The sequence below is a fragment of the Alligator sinensis genome, unplaced genomic scaffold (genome assembly GCF_000455745.1).
Source record: "Alligator sinensis unplaced genomic scaffold, ASM45574v1 scaffold280_1, whole genome shotgun sequence".
In the NCBI taxonomy this organism is placed as follows: Eukaryota; Metazoa; Chordata; order Crocodylia; family Alligatoridae; genus Alligator; species Alligator sinensis.
Window position 1 is genome coordinate 1,747,036 of NW_005841835.1, and position 10,900 is coordinate 1,757,935.

Below are 10,900 nucleotides of genomic sequence, written 5' to 3' on the forward strand. Positions count from 1 at the left end.
GCGTGGGGTGTTGCGGCCTGATGATAGTTGGCCGGATCTGAGAGAAGGTTCTAGAGATTTCTGGGTTAGATTGTGGAGAAGGTTTATTTAAACAACCGTGTTCAACAACAAAGGGATGGTTACAGATAACAATAAAACACAAAATGTGACTATAACGTACAATAACACCACAAGCATAAACATATATTAATGGCACTTATCGGTCAGAGCCGGTTGCCAAGCATGTGCACTTTCTGTCCAATTCGGCTTTGCTAGCCTCTCACAAGTTGGGCGTCCCCGAGTTTGTGAGCTGACTCTGGCCGGTGAGGCATGGTCCAGTGCAATCCTCGTCACGACCTCAGTCTCTAACTGATCGAGTTGAATGTGATGGTCCCAGTGTCGATCTTGAACATCACCGCTGTTTGGCCGCGCTGAGACTTTATACTGCTGGCTGAGCCACTTACAATCTTAGGTTTTGAATCATTCCCTTATTTGGAAGATACCATCCCTTATGGATACAAGCCTCAGAAAGCACGCATCATCACTTAGGAGAAAATCCATAGTCATTTACCGGCAAGACTGAGCTAGGGAAATTCCCCAAACCCCACGGGGAATTCCCCCACAGAGGGGGTCCAGTGAGATGTAGCAGGGTGAAAGGAGGCCTGGCAGGACAGACTCCTGGAGATTTATGAGTGAGAGCTGCAGAACCAGGACCACAGAAGTGCAGGTGATCTGGCACAAACCAGAGGGGGGACTTCCAAGCTCTTAAGGCCAGGTCATCTGGAATGGTCTTACTGATGGGTGAGGAGACTGCAGGAGGGACAACATTCTCTTCCTTGAAGAAGGCTAGACAGAAAATATTCAGGACTTGAGTTAGCATTCAGACGTATAGACCCTCAAAAGTAAGAAAAAAGGTATAATGCCAGGGGTCCTGAGAAAGGGCTTAGCATAGACCTTCCTTCCTGCAAATTCACTCTTTATAGTAGTTAGAAGGTATCCTGCATGGAAAGATATAGATGTCAATGAAGGAACAGAGCATGTTCAGTTGTCACCATGATGGCTCTGGCTTTGCTCTCCTTGGAAAGCAAGTAAAAGGCTGAAGTGGGACTGTCACCAGAGCTAGTGGATTTCCATTGAGTTCCTTGGAGCCTGCACTCTCCTTGCCCCTCCCCTCTTATTCTTCAGATACAGCTGATTAATACACACACATTTCTGTGTTGCACATGAATGGGTTTTGGAGTGTGTCAGTTGTGTGAGAAAAATTGATAGTGAGGGCTGCGGAGCATGGCAGCTGGAATCTCTCCTACTAGAGCTGCAGTTCTTAGTTATAGGAGATTTGCTAAGTCCTGGATCAGCTAAGAGGCATTTTCTATGCCTCTTTTCAATTCCCTTCTCGTTCTTTTCTGCTCAGATTCTCAGAGCATGGCCATCACCATTGCATGACCCTGAGAAGAGCTTAAATAGCACTCACCTTATCTGCATGTGGATATAAAATGTGCACATGACAATATGACCCCCAACAAGAATATGAGACTATGACCCCCAACACTCCTAACCTCTTCCCTCGAGAGGGCACACCTCACTTCAGCAGGTGATGGGGGCAACAGTTGGTTTCATGGCTTGTCCATTCACCTTGCCCATCTCTGCAAGTAGAGGCAGAGTGGTGGGTCACCCATTGCATTCATAGATTGTCAGCTTATCTTTCAACTAGTAATGAGCAAAAAATCTTCATTCTCTCCTGCTCAGACCAGTTTGTAGCAGAACAACCTGGCTGCTTCTGCTTTTGGGGAAAACAGGTTTCCAATGGGAATCCCATCTTTTTTCTTGATAGAGTGTTCTAAGTGCCAGTTCTCAGTTCCAAACAACCCAACACAAGGTAAGAATGACATTCCTATAGTCTTATTGTCTCTGAATGGATCTATCTTAGTGGGAAGGGTAAAGGATATGAGGAATGTATTTACCTGAAAGACTATCACCAACTTGAGGCACAGGGTCTTCAATTCTCCACTTCAAACCAGCTTACTCTGGTTGAAATTCCAGTGTGCTGCACACATTCCTCTCAGCATGCACCATACTCCTGCCCAATTCCAGAATCCCTATAGCAGGGGAATCAGTCTTTATAAATTGGGGCTCCCTCACAACCTTTGCTCAGATGATATAGGCCAGAATTCACAGACATGTCTAGGTGCCTTATTCACCCTTCATTTCAATGGCAAGTTGGGTGCCAAAAAGGAGTTAGGCCTGTAAGGACCCGTATGAATATGGCCCTTGGTCTCTCTGATGCCCATCTGCACAATGCAGTTATTAGCACTCCCTGGCCTCAGTGGTGTATGAGGCTAAATGCATTTAAGACTTTGAAATCTATGGGTAATAGGGCCATCTAAAGTAGAAAGATCTGGTCTGTAGGATCTCTTTGCTACTGGAAGTTTGATTCATCCTCCCCAGGCAGGAAAGCACACATGTACAGAGAACACTGTGCTGTCATCAGACACTGATTTCAATGCCTGGATTGGAGACGCTTGGCTTTTGGCCGAGGCTCCTCAGGGAGTTGGCAGCAAGAGAAGGAGAGTGGGCATCAGATTTCTAATTAACGGACAGTCCGTCTGCTGCCTTTGATTTCCACGTCTCTGGAGAGAGGCAGGATCAGTGGCCTACGAGAGCTCCTCATCTGTGTTTAGACCCCTCTTTAAAGCTTCTAAATATAAAATAATCTGGAGATGCTTTGATAAGTCTCAAAAGAAACTGAAACAGAAAAGCCTTTGAGCCGCTTATACAAGAAAACCCTCTGCAAAGTCTGGCAGCAGGTGATTCTCTGAAAGGTCTTCATTCACAGGAGATGGCAACACTTTTGCTTCCTAGAGTCCCTGTCACAGACAAGAGAAGAAGGGCTCAGGATCATTTGTAGCCTATAGCTGGTACAAGGCTTCTCAACATGTGAATTTTCCATTCATGTCTTTATAATTCTTCATTTACCCCATGACAACAGCCAGAACCTCCCAGTCCTGCCATCTTGCTTCTTTCCTCATGCATGACTTGTTTCTACTGCCCCTCTTCCCCTCCCAATCAAGTATGCTTTCCATGCATGTACGCGAAGTCATAAATACCTTCTGGCAGAGGCCACCTGTAGGTACACAGAGTGTGAATGTGCCTTTTACCCTGAAATGTCAAACAGAAGAGAAATGGCTGTGGGTATGACCTCCAAAACCCTAGAAACAGGAGTGAGAACATGCCACTTGTAGGACATCTTTCAAAGTGATTGATGCTCCAGAATGCTCCCCTGATCCCTGCAGGGTGACAAAGCATTGCCAGGAAGATTCCTAAGTTTTGCAGGGAATACTTGGATCACCCAAAGAAGGCGGAAGGTGCCCAGGTGGCTGCATGGGGCTGGCTGCCTTAGCATCACCTGGGAGGACTCCATGGCAGCTTGAGCATGGCCGGATATGATCTGAGCAGTGCCCATGGTGCTCTGTGGTACAGCGGAGCATGTGTAATTGTGAGCAGTACCATACTGACTCTATGGTAGGTACACTGCTTGCAGGCTAAAGCACAGACTACAGCTGGCTGAATCAAAGTGAGAGACTCTCCCTTCTCCCCACCCCAGAGAGTTTCCATAGCAATGAGAAGGTGTTAGTGACAGAATCAGGCAGAAGATCAGGTGGATGTAAAGGTTTTTTCTACTACCTATTCAAGATGATCTACACAGATTAGCTTGTCTCCCACTTTTTTCTTGCAAGGTGCCTCCATGAGCTAGACTGGTGTAACTCATTTTGCTGGCTTCCATTGTATTTCTAGACAGACGTAGGCCGATGGGGCCAGATTGTGGTTTTAACTCTGCCTGCCTTACTCAGCTCCTGGATAATCATGGCAGCTTTAAGCCACCATCTCTAAGCCCCTGGGCTGAAAAGGCAGAGTACATTTATGCTTCTGGTGCTCTCAGCTGCTAAAACGATCCCTTGGTACCACTGGTGTTGAGTGGGTACAATGTAGAGCAGCCCCCAGGCTGTTGTAATTTACACCAAGAGCGTCAGGGATGGGACAGATAAACCTGTTAACTCATTGGGAGACTTATTTGAAAAGCTCTCTAAGACTTAGACAAATAAGGTTTCAGCGAATTTAATTTAACACTCCATCAACCCCCCACCAAGTATGTTCCCAAGGCTCTCCACAGAGGAGGAATTCTATGTTATACTTGACTTCTTTCTCCTGTCTACCCAGTCTCTGTGTCCATCCCACTCTTTATATTGTATTTTTTGTCTGTGAATTCATAAATTAAGGTTTGGCCTTGGTGGGAGGCATATTTAGATTTCAAAGAGGACTTTTATCTCATGATGGGGGAGGGAGGAAGGGAGAGAGACGTTGGGAGATATTAGACAAGACTGCAATGTAAGAGAACAAGGTGAAATGCTCTGCAAAGGTTTGGGTATCAAGGCCATCTAGCACAACCACAGCTATGAGGGGCTTCAGGGTGAGGTGAGGGGGCTGCAAATGATATGGATGTGAACACAGCTGTGCGGATGCTGGATTCTTCAGTTGGGTGGCCAAACGCAAAACATTAAAAAAAATCCATTTGATTTGTCCCAAAGCAGAAAATGTTCAGGTTCTGTAAACTAAAACAACAACAAACACCTCCCCCCTTAAAAATATTAATTTCAGTAACCTCAAAGCAACCATTTCATTTTGGGTTATTTATTATTTTGTTTGTTTTAATTTAGGTCATTTTCAAAATGAAAAAAAGTTTCAAAATGGAAAAATCAAAGCCATTTGTTTTGAAAATATCCACTGGTAAATTAAACATTTTGAAATATTCAACCATGTTTGTCCCCATTCTTCAAATAAAAGTAGTAACTGATCTGAATGAGCAAATAGTTTAAGTCCTTTCAAAATGGATTTTTCAGTGATTTTTCTTTATGCTAAGGAAAAAAAATTGCCTGGCTCTAAATGTAATGCAAAAGAATATGAAGCAAGAACATGCTGAAATGTGTTTGTTTTAGGGGCTTGATACCTGAGTTCCACAGAGCATCATTTCGCTTCCATCCCCACAGCCCTTAAGTCCCTGGGGATGGTAGATGGAAAGGAAATCTGGTTGACCTCCAACCCTTGACTACATTCAAATCTTTTCCTTGAATACATTTTCGATACTGCCAACTCTAGGGGGAGGGGCTGCACACCTAAGCTTCAACATCATGTTGGGTAGGAGAGAAATGGGCTGCGTATGTCACCTATCACTTCAACAGATTCAAGAGGCTACCTGCCTCCTGAGGTAGTGACTCTGAAGAGCTGGCAGTAAAGCTATTATTTTAGTGTCCCTTTAAAAGGCCCAAAAGATGTGGACCAGCAAAAGGCCCCTCAGTTCATCAGACCATTAGGAGCTTCAAAGCTTCCTGAGACCTCAGGGGACTTCCCTTCCACAGACCCACACTGATTTACAAATCCACCCTCATCTCCTCAGTATAAAATGCAGGAGGTTTGGAAAAAAAGGGAGTGCCAAGCTGTGCAGGTGCATGCTTGGCCAGGAGCCATGGGGCTTCTGATCGTCTGAGCCCAAACAGATCCTAGACATCTCTGACTCTGTGTTTCTGCCAGGTTTTCCTCAGCCAGAGGAAGCAGCAGGGAGCCAGTAGCGTGTTGTAGCTTCCCTGATCGGTGGACAGGTCATTTGAAGTTTTCCAGAATCACCTAGTGAGAAGAGAACAAATCACATAATGCCTGGAGTGCACCTGTTCCCAGGGAGCTGCTCACAGGTCTAGGAGGGCCTCACTGCTCATCCTAATGGAGAGGTGGCTGCTTCATGGCACATCTTCAGCCTTTGCATGTGTCCAGCCAGGAAGAAATGCTGATTTGGGTCCAACTATAGGCTTGCCCAGCCTGGTAGTGCAGTGGGGGCCAACTTTTTTGGCAGGTACATGAAAAGGTAAGTCTCACACCCTCCCTAAGTGCCTTTCCAACCCCCTTCCCCTACCCAATCAGTTGCTCTGCTTTCTGCTCCCTGCTCTGTCTGCTGCTACATTCCTAATCTGCCACATACCACACAGAGGCTGCCCTTGCCACTTGCAGCATATGTGCAGTGGACTGGCCACCCCTGCTGCAGTGACTCCTCCTTATTTGTCTCAGCTGTGTTCCCTCATCAGAGGCACAAATTGGTAACTACAGGCTGCTGCTATCCTTTGTGTCCTGAGAACCCCCATCTCCAAAGTAAGGCACTTGATTAATTTTAATTCTAGCCTAAGCAGAGTATTGTGAGAGGCAGAAAGATATCCCAGCCTCCTGAACAACTCAGAGGGTGGAAGATTGCTGCTACCCTAGAGTATGTTGCAATAGGACAGTCTCCTCTCTTCATTCAAAGGTTAATATGTTGGGAACCCAGGATCTGCAGCCCATCTCTCTCTGGCTCCAATGCCGTTGTTGGGGGAGTAGTGCAGAGATCCTTTTGCTCCAAAAAAGCCAGGGGCAGCAGCAGGAATAGTGTCTTCATAACAGTTTGAATGGGAAACTGGAACAAGGAATCATCCACAGAGATGAGACTAGGGATTCTTATCTCATTATCTGGATTAGCTTTTGTAACCCCTTTGTTCCTATGGGTTTAATGTTTGCTTGTCCCTCTTAGTACTACTCCCCTCTCCCCTTATAGGTGTACTTAGTACTACTCCCCACTGCTGCCTGGCTAAGCCCCAGTGCTGTGGGGTGGGGTGGGAGGGGGAGCTTTGCCAGCTGCAGGGGCACGTGGAGGGTTCAGGACCTATCTGGATCCCTGCATAACCAATACAGCTGTCCTGACAGCTGGGATTGCTGCATCCCAGTCGCATGGAGCTTGGGTCAGAACCTGATCTCCATGTGGCCAGGAGAGCTGTCCTTGCTCAGCCAGGATGCTGTCTGGCAGCCATGTGGGGATTGGAGACTCCAGATCCTCACGTAGCTGGCAGGCAGCATCCTGGCAGAGCAAGGATGGCTCTCTGGGCCATGTGGGGATCAGAACTGGCCCCCTGGCTGCTGCAGGGGGGCAGAGGAGGGCAGGAGCAGTCCTGGACTAGGCTGTTCCTATCCAACGCAATTTGCTTCTGATGGGAGTGCACATGTAAACGTGCACCCCAAAACACTTCAGAGAGCCTGAATTTTCTGCGAAGAAAATTCAGGCACATTAACTGCGTGTGTAGATGTGCCCTATCTTTCTCTCCGTCCCTCCTGCTTTTCTTTTGTATTTTAATTGCTCTCTCCTTCTTAGTATCTTTTTTTTGCACATCCTTTCACAGCATCTAATGGAGTGAGCTTTAGCTCAAGAAAGCTTGTGCTCTCTCTCTATATATATTTTATTTAGTTAGTCTATAAAGGTGCATATATACCCTGGCTTCTGACTGATTTCAAAATAACATGGCTAACTATCTCTATCTACCTGTCTCCTTCAAAGAAATAGCAGGAATTCTTTCTTTGCACACAAAGGCACGACTAGCAGAAGGGCTGCCAGTAGCTGTCAATGGACATGGGGGAGCCAGGTCTGATGGTTTTCTTGGTAATCACAAGGGCTAGAAACTCACTTTTTTTTTTAAATGAAAGATGTAATAAGTTGATTCAAAGAACTATGAGACTGCACCTTCATCTTTCAATCCCTGCAGCTGAAACAGGCTGGGGTGGCCCCCCTCACAGCCAGCCAGAAGAACTTGCAGTGGGTAATGCAGGGAACTTCCCCCTTTGGGCCTCTCAGGCTTCCCAAGCACTAAGGGAAATTCAGTCCCAGACTCAAGTCCTGTTCTCTGTCCCTGAGCTGGGATCTTGGCTCTCCTCTTCTTCACAACTTCCCCTGTTGCCTTTTGGTGTTTCTGGGGAGCTGGGAGTGTTTGCATGGGAACCTGATCCCTGCTTTTCAAAGACACGACCACACATCACCCTCAACAAATAGTGGGTTGGCAGAAGAAGCCTACAATATTAGTGCATAATGTAAGTGGAAGTAAGATGGAAAGGATCAAAGCTTCCAAGGCCACCTGTGCATAGGGTGACCATTCATCCCAGTTTGGCCGGGTAGTCCTGGATTTTGTGGGCCGTCCCAGCATCCTTGCCAGTTGGTGAAACAGAAGTCTCAAATTGGTGCCACCCCTTGTGCATGTGCCTGGCTCGGCTCCTCCTGAGCAGCGGCTGGAGGTTGGAGGCAGCCTGGGCTGGGTGCTGCTCCTCCTGCATGGGGCAGGGGGCAGGCAGTGTCCCAGATTTCCTTAAAAATAATATAGTCATACAACCTCTACAGAAAAGGGAAGCAGTGCAAGGACTGCATGGCTTTCCCAGGCAGTGGTTATGGCAGGATTGCTATTCTAATGGAAACATCTTGTGCAGTTTTCAGTGCCTCCCAAGAAGCTTGTCCCAGGGGCTCTGCCACAGTTAATGTCCAAGCTGGTTTGTGCTGCTCCACATTATCAACAGAGACCAGTCTATTGGTGTCAGCTGAGGCTTGTCTGGACAGGAGGGGGAGTGTCTCTATCCCAGTATTTGTTGGAAGAAAGGATTGACTTAGGCTTTGTTTCTGAGGATGGATGGAGCCAGCACACTCCACAGCCTGCAGGCCTCTGCTGTGAGATATAAGCATGATGGAAGGCAGAGGGTAGCAGGCCCATCGCAGCCTTGCTGACCTGCTTCTGTCACGTTCCTCAGGCACATGGAGGCAGCTCCCTTTGGAGGCTTTGGCAGTGATTACAGGGATTGAGTCTCAGCAGGGCCAGCAGAGGAAGAAGAAAATGTTCTTTGTCTTAATCGCCGCCTCCATCCTGCCTGCATGGCCCAGAGAAGCTGATATTTAACCAAAGTCAAAACATCTAAGCAGCTCAGCCCAGGGTGCTTATGCTGGAGCTGCTCACAGAGCTGCCATTTCCATTCGGCTATGTTCTCTCTCTTTGGGACGGACTCTGCTATGGGGTTGCCCTTGCTCACGTGGCCAGAAGGAGCCATCTGGGGCGGCTTCTCTCCTCCTAGTGTTCAGGGAAGGTGGGAGGGAAAGGTCACTAGAGGCTCAGGAGTTCCTTTCCTGGAACGGGAAGTTGGTGCATTCCAAAAGCTAAGTAATTTGGTCCCCAGAAGGATCTGTCTTAAGGCAGCAATGATCACCCTAGGAGAGAGGGGATGACTCCTTGAGAGACAGAAATAGGCCCCATTGACAAAATCCCTTTTTCCTCTCTTTTAATTGTCGCCAGCATACATGTCTGAAAGACACTTTCCAGGCAAATTGGTGTCCCACAGGCAAAAGGAAAATGGAGTCATTAAAGCAGAAATATGCCAGTTGGAGTGAAATGCCTCATCATCCAGTCTGTTGCCAAATAAGCTTAAACTTCTACGTGGGAGGGTAGTCTGGGATGAGCTGGAATCGATTTCCATCGGCCTCTGTCTTCATTTGCCATTTGCATGGGCATCTCTGAGCCACTGCCTATGTGGCTTGTAGCCAGGCTGCCTTGGACTGATCTTCTCAGGTTTTGTAAGATAAGTAGGTTTGGATAGAGGCTCTCCAATGAGAATCCAGTTTGCTGGAGGAAGTAATACTGATAGTGGTGAGACTCCTCCCTGTGGGGCAGTATTCGATCAATACCACAGACTGGTACAAGACTTTTCTGTTGGAGATTAAATAATCCATGTCTCTGAGCAACTGTGGCTGTTAAAGTTCTCATGGAACTTTGGGTGTGCTTCCAGGTGCGAGGAGGAGTATAAATGGGGACTGAATAGTCCCTTTAATGGCAAGTGAAAGGTGGAATAATGAAAACAGTCTCTAGCTCCTGAGGTTGAGACATCAGTGAATTATTCCCCTTTAGAAGAGATGAGTGGGCACAGGGACAGGATACTGGTTTCTTGCCTAGTTTATTGACAACTGTATGTATTCTTCAATGGAGAGATTAGATGGCAAAAGGAAATTGCAGTTTATAGCTCCGATATATCATAACCCCTTTCAGAATCCGCTCCAGCACAGCAGCCCTATGTTCAGGATCCAGCCACACCGCTGCTCTGTCTGCAACTTCTCCATAGATGCTGCTTCCTGTTGCCTGGATTTCTGTCATTTAACTCCTTTGTGCCCCAAATTCATCAAAATCCCTTTGTTAAGGGCCTGTGCTGGGATGAAATCAGTCACAGCGCTCAGACTCACCACTTGAGTCAGTGACAGTCTGTCTAGGGAATTTTTGTCTTGACAGTCATGTGTGGTTTGTGCCTGTGAGACAATAGGCTTACTAAATACAGTACCAAACAACAGTCATTGTCTCATTGTATTGATTAAGTGACTTAGCAGTTGGTCATTAAGCCTGTTAGCATACCAGGAGGCCTGCAGTGAATTTTACTCTGTGCAGAGGGTGGGGGAAGAGGGGCAAATGAGAAGAGGGGCAAATGGGAAGGAGGGAAGGCTTCTTAACTGTGCTCTATTTCAAGAAATTCATTATTTTCATATCTTTATCACCTTTGCTCCCTGCAGTTTAGTGGAAGGATGAGATAGGGGAAGGGAGGGACAAGACCAGAAGAAGAGTCAGTATGTGCAAGGAATGTGCATCTGAAATAGTAAAAGATAGAAAGCAACCAGCAGAGGTAAATCCAACTAAATTTGTAAATCCCTACAGGGACAGGAGGAATCTGCAGACAGGCTCCTCTGAAGTGGCTTGCTCTAGAGAACATATTACCAGTGCAACAAGCATGACACAAGGGCTGAAGAACCTAGGCTGTGCAGAAAGGTGAAGGGGGCTGAGCAAATGCTCCATGGAAAGCAAGGACTTGTCTACATTGCAAAATGTAAACCTGTTCTAACACCTGAGCTAGGTACAGATGTTCACAAAGCCTGAGGCAAAACTGATCTAAGTTACACCTTTTTTTGTAAGTTTCACAGTTTCATAGTTGCTAGGGTCGGAAGGGACTTGAGCAGATCATCAAGTCCGACCCCCTGCCATGGCAGGAAAGAGGACTGGGGGCCAAA